At 46.8% G+C, this 14,031-nt stretch overlaps 1 pseudogene; it reads right to left on the bottom strand.

The window, feature by feature from the left end:
* Positions 1–14,031, bottom strand: part of LOC120679657 — a 61,087-nt pseudogene that overhangs the window by 13,977 nt on the left and 33,079 nt on the right.

Here is a 14,031-nt window from a genome sequence, read left to right as displayed (position 1 = left end):
TGCCAAATCTATGTACTCACGTTTGAACACTCTTGTGAATGAGATCAATTCCCTAAGTGTAAAGCAAATTGAAGACTTGGAACTCATTCGCAAGATCCTTCACTCACTCCGAAGGCCGGACTATGATTTGGTGACCACAATTCTATATGAGAAAGATCTCAACACAATGACACCAAATCAAGTCCTCAGCAAGGTGATCGCCCATGAGCTCAAGTGATGAGGAAGAAGAGGAAACAAGAAGCTCCTCAAGTGATGATAAAGAGCCAATGCACCCCAACCTCTACAAGCAAGTAAAGAAGATGAACAAATGCTTGAAGGAAATCAACTCAATGGGGTATATGGTTTTCCTCAAAGATGGGCCTCGCCATCAACTTATGAAAGTTGAGAAGAAATTCAAGAAGAACAAGCAAAAGAAGGAGAAGAAGCCCAAGCATGAATCATTTGCCATATTTGGTGAATGGGTTAGTGGTGGTGAAGAATCAAGTGCAAGTTTAAGTGATGAATCAAATAAGAAATTCACCACCTGCATGGGATCATCATCCAACACCTGTTTTATGGCCAAAGGTATGGATAGCGATGTAAGTGATGATGACTCCGACTCTCCTTCAATTGATGAACTTCTTGACTTTGTTCATGAGCACCAAAAAGTCATTAAGAAGCAATCAAAAGAAATTAAAAACCTTAATGCTCTCAATGATCTACATACTTCTATTGCTACAAATTTTGAAGATTTGATGTGCAAATTCAAATTGCTTAGCAAGGAGCATGAAGAGCTCAAATTAAAATTTGAGAGCATTAATGATACTAATGACTTTTTGGAAATGAAGCAAACTATCCCTTGTGCAATTCCAATTTCTAGGATAGATGCTTCAACTTCTTGCATTGATTTAATTGATTAATCTTGCTCTAACCCTTGCAATGAGAAATGCTATGAGAATGTTGTTGTAGAATCATGTGATGATCTCATTGCCATGGAGAATGATGAGCTCAAGCAAGAAGTGGAAAGGCTCATGAAGGACTTGTATAGATTGAAGGGCAAGAGCATAGAGAGCAATGTTCAACCTTCTCAAGATAACCGTGAAGACATAGTGAAGAAGCTTGAGAAGGGGTCCACCGTGACTTGCTCAAAGTGCCACAAAGAAGGCCACAAGTCCAACAAGTGTCCACAACCAAGGAAGAAGTTTTCGGATGAGAAGAACAAGAAGAAACTCACAATCAAGAGGTCTCTCATCTACACCAAGCCCAACCGGAGGAACAAAAGCAATAGCACCTCCTATGTCAACAAAAAGAAGACCAATGGCAAGGTGGTTGCTCACAAGGTTGGGAAGAAGGAAAGGAGTTGGAACCACTCCATTTGGGTGCCCAAGGACATCATCACCAACTTGAAGGGGCCTCAAATGGTGTGGGTTCCAAAGGAGACTTAAAGCCAAGAACGGCTTCGGGGGATTTGGAGGCTTAGCTTACAAGTTGAAGTGAAGGTTCAAGCCAAAACAAGCTAAGCTCACAATTTGGATATTTGTTGCCCAAATCCCCCATAAGGTAATGGAAGCTAGATTTCAATTCAAGTATCATGTAGATCCATTGCTTTTGCTAGGATGTTTGCTTATATTGCATCTCCTAGTGTTATATATGGTGGGTTGCTTGTGTCATGATTCTAACCCATGAGCAACCTACATGGTTTGATAAGTGTGTTGAAAGCTACACAAGTTTACCCTTCATGGTACATGGACCTCATGAGGTATGTATTTCATATGTGTACAATGAACACAAGCTATAGAATAAACTTCCCAATTGAGTCAAAATCAATGTGCACACATTTTGCTTGTTGATTCAAACACTAAATGCACACTAAATCCTATAGGTTGTGATTTTGAGACTAACATGTTTGCAAGTTTATCTTTTATAGTCTCTCAATGGAATTAACACTCTAAGAGAATGTTATTCACGATTAATGTGAACAAACAACTCTATAAGAGTGATTAGATAGATTGTGCTTCATGCATATTGAGCCATGCTCTATTGAACTTAAATGCTCATATCTAAGTTCAAAGGCTATGTGCTCATACATTTGCTTAATCTTGGTGTACCAAGTGCTCTTTGTTTAAAGACTTTCAATTGGTTGCAAGTCACTTTCAATTGGTACATGCAAGGTAAACAAAGTAACCCCCGGAGGTATGCAAGGTTCTAAACTCATTCAATTGGTATAATTGTCAATTTCTTATCTTTTTTAGAGCTACCTCCATGCATGATATGATCTAAGTTTTCTTGTTGAATCTTTTAGTTGTACACTTGATTTTCACATTATCATGTTGTGTACACACTTGTGGAAAGCTTAGTCCATGTCATGCTAGTTTCGTGATTTTGTGATCCATCATAGTAAATTTTCAATTGGTATCTTCATTGATATCATACAATTGGATCATAAGTCATGAAACTAACTCCCTATACTACTAATCTTCTCTTGAGCTATATTGTTTTGCAAGACCTTTTAGGTGCAAGACCTTTTAGGTGATTTGATTCCAAAGGGGGAGAAATGTGGATCAAAGCAAGGCATGTTCCCAATAAAGGGGGAGAGATGTTCCCAAGAATGAAAAGTATATTCCAAAGGGGGAAAATGCCGACTAGATCAAGTCAACATATGAGAGAAGAGTAGTAAATAGGGGGAGGAACAAAGGGGGATCATGGTTTTAGGGGGAGGCCAAACTGTCATTGGATGATGGTAAGCATCCAAGCAAGTGTAAGTGGTTAAATTTGTCAATTCTTATAAATTTTATGCTTGCTTTGATTGTGTTGTCATCAATCACCAAAAAGGGGGAGATTGTAACGAACATGGCACCATTTATGCCATTTCGAGTAATTTTGGTGATTGAATGAGAACGCGGGACTAATGGTTTTGTTGAGTGAACATTTCTAGATCCCAGGAATGATGTAAAAAGGACATACAAACAAATACACGAAGAAAGAACCCAAAGAAACATTGAATTGGACGAGTTCTACTGAAACCAGTAGCACCGGAAAAACCGATGCCTATAGCATCGGTGCATCCGACAGTTGTCGGAAGATCCGACGGCCTGGCTTTGGTGCAAGACTGAGCGCCTCTGGAGATCAAGTTAAGAAAGAATGAAGCACCAGGTGAACCGACGGTGTCAAGAGAAGCGTCGGTGCAATCATCGTACTATGTTCCAGAGACGATGTCAATCGCTAGGGAGCCACGCCTTCAGCACCGGTTGAACCGGTGGAGTGTCGGAGCAAGGCGTCGGTTCAATGACGTCAGCAAGGGCAATGGCTACATGGAGATCAAGAGGCACCGGTTGAACCGACACTAAGTCATCGGTTAAACCGGTGGTTGCCAACTCAGCTGCAGAAGTGTTAGAGTTGCCAACGGCTACTTCAGAGTGCAGAGTGACTGGAAGAACCGATGCCCTATGCATCGGAAGTTCCGATGCCTACGCAGAAACTGGCTAAAAGCTAGTAATGGCTAGTTCGAGTTGGTGGCCTATATATATGCCTCACCCCGGCTGTTTTGAGTTTGCTGGAGTTGCTAGAAGTCATACACACACCCAAGAACACCTCCAAGCCATACAAGAGCTCATGGATCATATCCTTAGGTTTTAGAACTAGCTTTGTAAAGTGTGAGTGCTAGATTAGCTCTTGAGTGAGTGAACAAGCAAGGTTGAGATGCTTGTGGCTGGTTCTAGAGTGAACCACACTTGTATTATGGTGAGCCGGCCTCTTGGAGCAATTGATAGCACGCCGGCAAGTCAACAACCCTCCAGCTTGGTGTGGAGCAGCGTCGACAACATTGTGAGGGGGACGGAGACCCCTCCTTCGTGGGCAATCTCTCTTAGTGAAGATCGGAATCAAGGTGACCATGATTGTGTTCACGGAAGAGATTTGATTACCGGGAAGCGATACTCTTTGTGAGTGCTTCAACAACATGGACGTAGGGGCGCCTTTGTGGCAATCCAAACCACGGGATAAATCCTCGTGTCGAGAGTTCGCTTCCTCTCATCCCTCTGTTTAAGCTTCCGCATTTCATGTTTCAACTTGTGTGCCTTTACTTTTTTAGTGTAATATCTTGCTAGGTTTGGCCATAGGTTGCAAAACTCTTTTGGGATGAGGGTTTCACACTAAGGTGAACCGTAGTTGCACATCTAGATAGCTTGTTTTAGTTTAAGTTTTGTGCAAACTATTTGGAGCCATAGGTTAAGGTTTTTAGAGTGCCTAATTCACCCCCTCCCCCTCTTAGGCTAGAGCACCCGATCGCTTTCAGATAGCCATCATAGCCAAGGACCGGAATCTTCCCGGAGTAAGTCATCGTCGCTACGGTTTTGTCACCCGTTAAGGTATGGAGAAACCTAACCGGCTCTGATGCCACTTGTAGGACTGAGATGTGCGACTAGAGGGGGGTGAATAGGAGCACTTGAAAACTCAACCTCAAACCCCCTCGGTGCAAACAAACAAAATCAGAGCACTAGGCACCGTCCACTGATCGGATACGTACCTAGCCAAACATAGCGGAAGAACCTTGTCTCACCGACCAAGAGAATGATCGCAAGGCAAGTCGAGCAACAACTCATGCGACAAGTGTCTCACTTTGCCACTCCGCACCGAAATGCGTCTCACTGTCAAACAGCAAGCAAAGAGTATGGGCAAGAGGTGAGGAACACCAAAAGCAAGGTCGAAGCGAAAGCACGGAGTGAACAAACCGTAAACGCAGGCGAAACAGCAGCCACCCAGGCTCTGCCGGATAGTCCGGTGGGGCACGCCGGACAGTCCGGTGACACCGGATAGTCCGGTGAAGCCCACCAGATAGTCCGGTAGAGGTCCGGGCAGCGACCGGCACCGGATAGTCCGGTGGCCTGCACCGGATAGTCTGGTGAAACCGGATAGTCCGGTGATAGGGCCGGATAGTCCATTGAAAATCTGGAATTCGAGCAAATCAAAACCAAAATGTGACCAAATCTTGTCCAATCTTCATGAGCTTTTACACAGGCTATTCTGACACTACTCCAAAGATTCTCCCAGAAGATCAACTCAAAATGATCACGGGATTAGCGGGAATTTCAGATCTCGTGAAGATGGCAATATTTGGGCAAGAAGGGGGAAAGCTCAAATTCAACTTGCTCGTGGCAAACCTGAAGGTTTGAGATGCACTAGGGCATAATCTCCACGTCCTAGCAAGTCCAAAACACCGGCAAAAGAAGGGATTCACCCATGGCCAAAACAAGCACTCAAAAGCCAAGGATTGAACCCAAAAACCAAACTAGAGAAGGGAGAGGGAGAGGACTGCACACAAGCACTCAAATTGACGACGAATCTTGCTGGAATTGAAGTGGAAATAGGTTCATACAAGATCCCTATAGCCTACCACCCTTCATCCTTCCCTCTTGATGCAAAGTACTAGCCTAGGGGACTCCAAATCCTAGATTAGCACCCGATTTTCTCTCTAAGCACTTGGCTGCATGGAAACCTAGCCTAGGGTTTGTGTTACCGCCATAAATTAATAGGGTTAATTTATGGGCTGTAAGCAAGATGGGCTTAAAGCAGAAGATTAAGAAGGCTTGTAAATCGGCTCCTGCGTGTGCATTTGGGCCACATGGGCCATGTATCTTTAGATTTAGTTTAATATTAGAGATAGAGTCCGATCGGGACAAGATTAGTTTAGATTGTTTCTCAAGTCTCAGGACTATAAATATGTACCCTATGTTATTCATGAAAAGAGAGAGAACGTCATCACGCCTCGCAAACAACAATCTCGGCGCATCGCCACCCCTAATCCTAGGGTTTCATCCAAGTAAGCGCCATGCTGCCCTGATCGCTTCTCGCGATCAGGGCAGTGTTGTTCTTGCTTTTACCTTGGTATTACTCGTACTGAAGCATTTTTGATGGTGAGTAGTACTAGTTATCTTCATGTTCATAGCATGACTTTTAGTAGATCTGTTGTGCTTTGTTGCTTATCATCTACGAATATCATGTTGTCTTATGCGATCATGTCATCATCTTATACTAGCTCTTGTTGCATAGAGCTAGCTGCGTAAAGGCAACACCCTGCTTCTTTTATGTCTAGTAGATCTGATATGTTATGGTTTGCTCTTATTCTCAAGAGTTGGTGTAATATCTGTTAGATTAGGCCTTGCAAACGGGTTGGACGATCCGGTGGTGTAGTAGATGCTTTATCTTAGCCTTAATAGGGATTGTTCCGGGAATCGGCTCTTGCTAGTTCTTAGGCCTCTGTTTTGGGTTTTGGTTTAGTTATCCGTCACGTTCATTAGGCCCAGTCACGTGTAGGATGTTCCGATCTAGCAATGAAGCTTTTAGCATCGTGGATTAGATTGACTAGATTTAATTGAAGTAGCTTTACAGTTATTTGCTTTATTCATCAATATCTGGATAGATGCAGATCCAATCTGACACCGAGACTCGATCGGCTCTTTAAAGCCGATGCAAGAGTCGTCCTGGGGAGCCGACCACAGCTCGGACTTACGTTTCCACGTGTTTGTGTATGCAGGCTAATCGTTGCAAGCACGTTCGCACCTTCCTGATCAGGTATAGGTCAGGTGGCACGCCCTGCATCTTCACAAGCCGCTGCGTGCGCCAGAATTGCGGGCCATCGACGAGGGAGCAGTGCCTGCCAGCGCCCCGGAAACCTCCCGGCTCTTCGTTTTGCCTGTCCCTGCTCGCCGGTGGGTTTCGACCGACAACACATTCTGGCACGCCCGGTGGGACACTTCTCGACGACAACGTCCCCTGCGACAATGTCTGGAGCTCAAGATCAAGAACCCGCTCCCAAGCCCATCACGTATGAAGAGCTCCCTCCTGAACACAAGAAGAAGTATGATGAGATCAAAGCTCTGTTGGAAGCCGATCTCATCGGCTCTTTTGAGAGGACCCACAACCATGACATTAAGTGGAAGGGGTTCTCGCCTGAAGGTGCTCTCGACAACGTAGATTTGTCTGTACCATCAGAGGAGCGCACTAGGGCCCTATGTCAGGAGATGAACTACATGGTGGCCCATACGCTTCATCGGCACTCTCAGAGCATGATGAACGAGCTCGAGCGCGTGGCGCATCGCGTCATCCAGGAGATAATCAAGAACCAGTACTCTCCATCGGGACCAACCCTGGGGAGTCACATAGAGGAAGCTGCACTGCATTCTAGGCCGCTATTGCTGTTCTCATTTGCGGCTCCAAAACCACAAAATTCGCGGATCTACGTCGTCCACAAGATCGGCGGTGATCCTGGGAAAGGCCAATTCCTCACCGAGCCACCCAAGGATATCCCGCACAGCTACACGTGCGCCTACATCCCTGACAGCGTCAATCCAACACGCTCGGTGCAGATGGTAAACCCAGGAGCTTCTGGAGCAGACGCGGAAAAACAAGCATGGTTGGCAAAGTACTCTACCAGGCCGAATGCTGAGCCATCGGCCCCAGGAGTTCTTAGTGTGGAGCAGGTCAGTGCAATACTGAGAGACCAGTTTGGCATCCTGCCCAAGAGGAAAGCGATCGGCTATTCCTAGCCGTATCCAAGTGACTACGACTTGATCTCGTTGCCTCCCAAGTATCGGCTTCCTGAGTTCACCAAGTTCAATGGGTCAGAAGGAGCCAGCTCCATCGAGCACGTGAGCCGATACTTAACGCAGCTTGGGATGATCTCAGTATCGGATCCGTTGAGGGTCCGGTTCTTCGGCCAATCTCTTACAGGCCTAGCTTTTGGATGGTATGCGTCGCTGGCTCCAGATTCTATTCGAACTTGGAGGCAGCTGGAAAATCAGTTCCATACCCAGTATCATTCAGAGGCTGCTGAAGCTGGGATTGCCGACCTCGCCCAAGTCAAGCAAAAGCGAGGAGAGACTGTGTCGGAATACATACAGCGCTTTAGAGAAGTCAAGAACCAATGCTACTCCTCGCGCATCACAGAGAAGGAGGCAGTCAATTTGGCTGTTCTGGGACTCGCTAAGCCGATCAAGGATCTGGCTTTTCAGTTGGAGTTCACCTCTCGGGCACACATGGTGCAGAAGCTTACGGCATATGAGGTTTACCATACTGAGCTGTACCAGGACAAGTTCAAGCGCCATGTAAACATGGCCCAGGCGGATGAATCTGATGACTCTGGCGGGGAGCAAGAAGTGGCCGTGGCAGAGTGGACTCGGGGGGCAAACCCTGTCCCGTGCAAGTGGGTCAGACAGCAGGGGCTTGTGAAGGGCTTCGACTTCGACGTGACCAAAGCAGAGCAGATATTTGATCTGCTCCTCAAAGAAAAACAGCTGAAGCTCCCAGAGAACCACAAGTTATTGACGGCACAAGAGCTGCAGGGAAGGCTGTACTGCAAATGGCACCACTCATTCACTCATGCCACGGGTGAATGTAAGGAGCTGCGTCGTCAGATCCAATCGGCTATCGAGCAAGGCCGATTAATTCTGGCTCAACACATGATGAACGTCGACACGAAGCCCTTCCCACAAGCCAACGTGGTAGAGTTGTCAGACTTCACTCCTACGAGCCAGAATTTTTCATTCCAGATCAACATGGCGGGGCCCGTACGCCATCGTGACAAGCAAAGGAGAGAGGCCGTTTCTGGCAAATGGCCCCGGGATCAAAATAAGTCAGGGCGACAGCATATTACTGAAGAGCAAGTGCGTCACATCCGTAATCAGCTTCCTGCTTCCGATCGGCTCCTGGAAAAAATATGAATATCAGCACAAGTTGCGTCGCCGATATCAATCGGAAGAAGAGGAGTACGAGTGCCGCACAGGGAGGATGCTGGGAAGACACCAGGCTATACGTGACCACTGGCATTGCCCGTTCTTCAGGTACTGCTGGAATTCCGGCATGAGCCGATTGCCCACCATAGATGATTGTCTGGAGTGCAGGCCTCGGACACGACAATCAGGCGATACTTCGGTGTTTCGACGCTTGGGGCCCAAAGTGCGTCACAATGAACATGTCGACCGGTCAGCCAGGGGTGATTCCGAGCCAGAAGAAGAAGACAGGTACCATCGCCCGCGGTGGTGTCCTGACGGGCTTAATCGCTCGCAGAAGCGCAGAGTGCAGCGCTTGCGCAATCTAGAAGAGGCAGAAGTGAAGTACCTTGACGTGCTGAGGAAGACGCGTCCGGACCTCGCGGAACAAGTCAAGCACCCACGAAGGGTCGAAAGGCGCCCTCCAAGAAGAGAGTGGTGCCCTAAGCAGACAAAAGCCGATGAGAAGCCATCGGCTGATGTGAACATGGTGTTCGTGCTCCCATCAGAGTTTCGGGCACCCCAACCGGAGGACTTGCCTGTTGCACAGTTGGATCTTGGCCCCCAGTCGATCATCTTCGAGAAACCAAAGGAAAAAAGCTACAAACATTTGAAGGGGCTGTATCTCAAGGGCTTCATCAATGGCAAACCCGTTAACAGGATGGTGGTTGACACCGGTGCTGCAGTCAACCTAATGCCATACTCAGTGCTGCACTGGTTGGGTCGTTCTTCTGCCGACCTAATCAAGACCAATGTAATGCTCAATGACTTCAACGGACAACCATCAGAGGCAATGGGGGTTCTTAATGTGGAATTGACAGTGGGCCGCAAGACGATCCCGACTTCATTCTTCATCGTCAACAGCAAGAGTACATACATGGTGTTGCTTGGGAGAGATTGGATTCACACCAACTGTTGTATCCCTTCCACAATGCATCAGTATCTCGTCCAATGGGATGGCGATGAAGTGGAGGTGGTCCGTGCAGATGACTCCAGTGAGGTCTCGCTCGCAGACATGAACGCCTGGGATGCGGAAGGACAAGAGCCGATCTCAGGGATTGCCCTGGAAGATTGTGATCGGATCGAAGCGACAAAAAACGGACTGAGGCTGGTCTTATCCACTGGCCTCACAGAGTAGAAGCATCCTGACATGCTATGGGGTATAATTGAGGTAGAAAGGCCGGTCCCATCGACCGGCCCCAAAAAATAGAAAAATCCTGTTCGAGGTCGGAATTGTTACATCATGTACATACGATGGCCTACTCTGGCAGTTGGCCATTCATCGACTATTTGGTTTCGGATAATGATGGAAGTATAGAAGCGGCCAGCCCGTGCGGTTGGCCAAATAATTTTTCTTGTCATCTCCCTGTGTTTGCCGCTGATCTTGCGGATAACGAGGACTCGCCTGCGTTCGCAGCTGGTTTTTCAGACGACGGCAAGCTCGGATACGGGTTCACGACAGCTGATGATTTGGAAGAGGTTGACATCGGTCTTGGTGATAAGCCACGACCGACATTTATCAGCAAAAAGTTGGATCCGGTCTTGCGTGAGGAGATGATTGCACTGCTGAAAGAGTATCGGGATTGTTTCGCATGGGACTACACCGAGATGCCCGGTCTAGACAGAAGCATCGTTGAGCATCGGCTCCCACTCAAGAAAGGGTTTCGGCCGTTTCAGCAACGAGCACATCAGATGAAGGCCGAAGTCCTAGAAGAAGTCAAGAAAGAGGTGGAGAAGATGTTGGATGCTGGGTTCATCAGGCCGTGCCGGTATGCAGAATGGATCTCTAGCGTGGTACCGGTGCAAAAGAAGGATGGCCGATGGCGTGTCTGCATCGATTTTAGAGATCTCAACAGAGCGACGCCAAAGGACGAATACCCGATGCTTGTTGCAGAGACATTGATCAACGCAACTGCCGGCCACAAAATGATGAGTTTTATGGACGGTAATGCCGGCTACAACCATATCTTCATGGCCCCAGAAGATGTGAACAAGGCTGCGTTCAGAGTACCAGGCGCGGTCGGCTTGTTCGAGTACTTGGTAATGACCTTTGGACTGAAAAATGCCGGTGCAACGTACCAACGTGCCATGAATTATATTTTTTATGATCTCATCGGCAAATTGGTAGAGATCTATATTGATGATGTTGTGGTCAAGTCCAAATCAGCTGGGGGGCACCTAGAAGATCTGCGCCAAGTTCTGGAACGGACTCGAAGGTTTGGGCTCAAAATGAACCCAAAGAAATGTGCCTTTGGCGTGTCGGCCGGTCAATTTTTGGGATTCCTGGTGCATGAACGGGGATTCGAGATCGGCCTGAAGAGTCAAGAAGCTGAGAAGACGATGAAGCCACCTACTACTAAGAAAGAGTTGCAGAAGCTCATCGGTAAAATTAACTTTGTCAGATGATTTATTTCTAATCTGTCTGGGCGCATTGAGCCGTTCATGGGTTTAGTGAAGATCAGATCCGATGATGAGTTTCGTTGGGGGGCAGAACAACAGCAAGCTTTCGATGAAATCAAAGAATACTTGTCAAAGCCTCCGGTATTGGTTCCTCCTCAGCAAGACAGGCCGTTCTACGTGTACCTATCCGTGGGTGACACTTCCATTGCTTCGGTGTTAGTCCAGAAGCACGACGGCCAGGAGAGGGTGGTTTTCTACCTCAGCAGGCGCATGTTAGACGCCGAGACCAGGTATCCTGAAATCGAGAAGCTTTGCCTTTGCTTATTCTTTACATGTACGAAGCTTCGTCATATTTTGCTCTCGGCGGAAACAATTGTCATATGCAAATCGGATGTCATAAAACACATGCTATCGGCTCCTGTCCTGAAAGGCCGGCTTGGAAAATGGATGTTTGCATTGTCAGAGTTCGATATCCGATATCAGCCCGTGAAAGCAGTTAAAGGACAGGCACTGGCGGATCTTGTTGCAGACAGGATCAGCACTGATATTGCCGCACTATTCATTCGTGCTTGGGCTATGTTCTTTGACGGATCGGCTTGTGATGATGGATGCGGTGTGGGAATTCTGTTGGTGTCGCCTAGAGGGGCGACTTACTCCTTCTCCATCAGGATGACTGCCCCATGCACCAATAATTTGGTGGAATATGAAACCATTCGCAAAGGAATGGAATTGCTCCTCGAAGCTAGTGCAGAAGCGGTGGAAATTTTTGGAGATTCAAAGCTGGTGATTTCTCAGCTCACGGAAGAATATAGATGTGAGATCGAGGCTCTTTTTCCAATATGGATGCAGTGCCGTGAGTTGATGTCACAATTCAGGTACATCAATTTCCACTGGATACGCAGGACTCTGAACAATGAAGCCAATGATTTAGCACAGATGGCTTCTGGCTACAAGGATACAACCTTTTCTTGGTCAAGACTTGGGGGGCAACAATTGCAGAAGCTTGTCTTCGTTTGGAAGCCGACTGAAGTAAGTCTGGCTGAATAATCATTATCACTTTCTTCATTGATGGTGATCCTTTGCAGAAGAGTACATTAGGAGCAGTTGGAAGGAAGTGGAATGACTCCCCGTTGCTGGTCATAAGTTCTGGACCATCTTGTTGCTGCCAACAGGGTGAGCAGGATTAGCCAAGAGAAAGGGATAGAGGACTTGGAAGGAATAAAGTGCATAGATTCAGTACCTCTTCCTCGGGGATTACATATTCAGGATTAATTTGCTACAGTCGAGGACCTAGAGCTTTCCTGAATACATGTGTTTTCCACATTCCCCACCATGTGCTGAAGTCGATTGATGAAGAGGTGAAGGATAGATCGGCTGGTATTGGAATGTGGAGATCATCGAACATGATGTAGCATCTTGAGCTGGTGAGACCATCAGGCAGATCGGCTCTACTCTCCACCAAGTGGTGAATATGGAAGTGGGGATGGACCTGTCCTAGGCCAAATTGCCGAGCTGCTATGACTGGTTGGTAAAATTCATAACCTGGCTTGATGATTCTATTGGAGGTGCTGATGCCAACAGGGAGGAAGCCAAGTCGAATCATCAAAGAGTATAAATGCCGAGTGCTGTTATCATCGGCAAAATTATCCAGTCTAAAGGCAGTTGGATTTTCAAAGGATTCATATTCAGTGAATGGAAAGTAGAGTGGATTGTCCAGTCCTTTGTAGAAGACTCTGAACCAGTTTGCTGCATCTGCTGAATTCAGTTTACTGCCAGGGAGACTAAATAAAGCTTGGCCGCAGCTAGTACATCTAATTGGTTTGCCACTCTCATCAGGAAAGGAGTTCTTGGTCAGGCCTTGGAAGTTTGGGATGTGGTGCTGAAAGTACAGTTGTGTCCATAACTGAATAAACCACCAAGGGCCTCCAGTTCTCAGTTTCTTTTGGTTAAGCAAGTTAGATGTCATCAAATGGAGATATCTGTAGGTTTCTCCAAGGAAAATTTTGCCTAGGACGATGTGATTGCCATGGGCCAGGTGATAGGCCAAGGGAAGATAGTTCTTAGTAGGAGCTAGAGAAAGGCCACAGAAGATGAAGTGCTCTAGCCAAAGATTTAAGAAGGCTGTGTGTTCCTTCTCAGTCACTGGACCTTTTGTTTTCATGTGCTGATTCATATAAGTACCCCAGTTTGTGCAGTTTACTTTGGAAGAAAGTTTGAAGGGGACTTCTGCCATTTTGTGGGCAGCCGGATTAGGGGATCCAATGTCTAGTCCAGTGATCATGGTGACATCTAGCAGAGTGGAAGTCATGGGTCCATGACCAAAGAGGAAACAATTCAGAGCATCAGACCAGAAATAGCCGATGGTTTTTAGAAGGTTTTCATCTTTGTCAAGGGGTGATAATGATAAGCTAAGTGCATCGGCTATGTTCAAATCCTGCCACAAGGGCACATAAGCTTTTGCTACTCTGCTGTACCATGTAATCCAGCTCTCAGGAGGGTTAGGCCAGGCTCTTAAGCAGTCGGCCCAGAGGTTCAAATCAATTTTTTGACTCACAAAAGGAATCCTATTTGCTTCACAAGAGATCAAATCTATGGGGTTTTCATGAGTTCGTGGGCCAAGACAGAAAGATTTTGGGTTGGAAGGATGTGGCAGGAGAATGTCTGACACCTGAGGATTCAGAAATTCAGAAGTGTGCATATGGTGTCAAGTTTCAGAAGCTTAATAAGCTGAGGAATACTAAAGGATTAGGCCAAATATTACCTTCGGGCCGCAGATTGCCGCATCATCAACAGTAGGATTTGTTGTCTGAGCTGCAGAGTCTGCCATGGTTCAGATCTGTTGACTTGGGGTTTGGTTGCTGTGGGCTCTGATTCGAATTCCGGATGC

The sequence above is a fragment of the Panicum virgatum genome, chromosome 6N (assembly GCF_016808335.1).
Source record: "Panicum virgatum strain AP13 chromosome 6N, P.virgatum_v5, whole genome shotgun sequence".
NCBI lineage: Eukaryota > Viridiplantae > Streptophyta > Magnoliopsida > Poales > Poaceae > Panicum > Panicum virgatum.
Note: the sequence above shows the minus strand (reverse complement) of the source record. Positions and strands in the feature narration are given on the sequence as shown.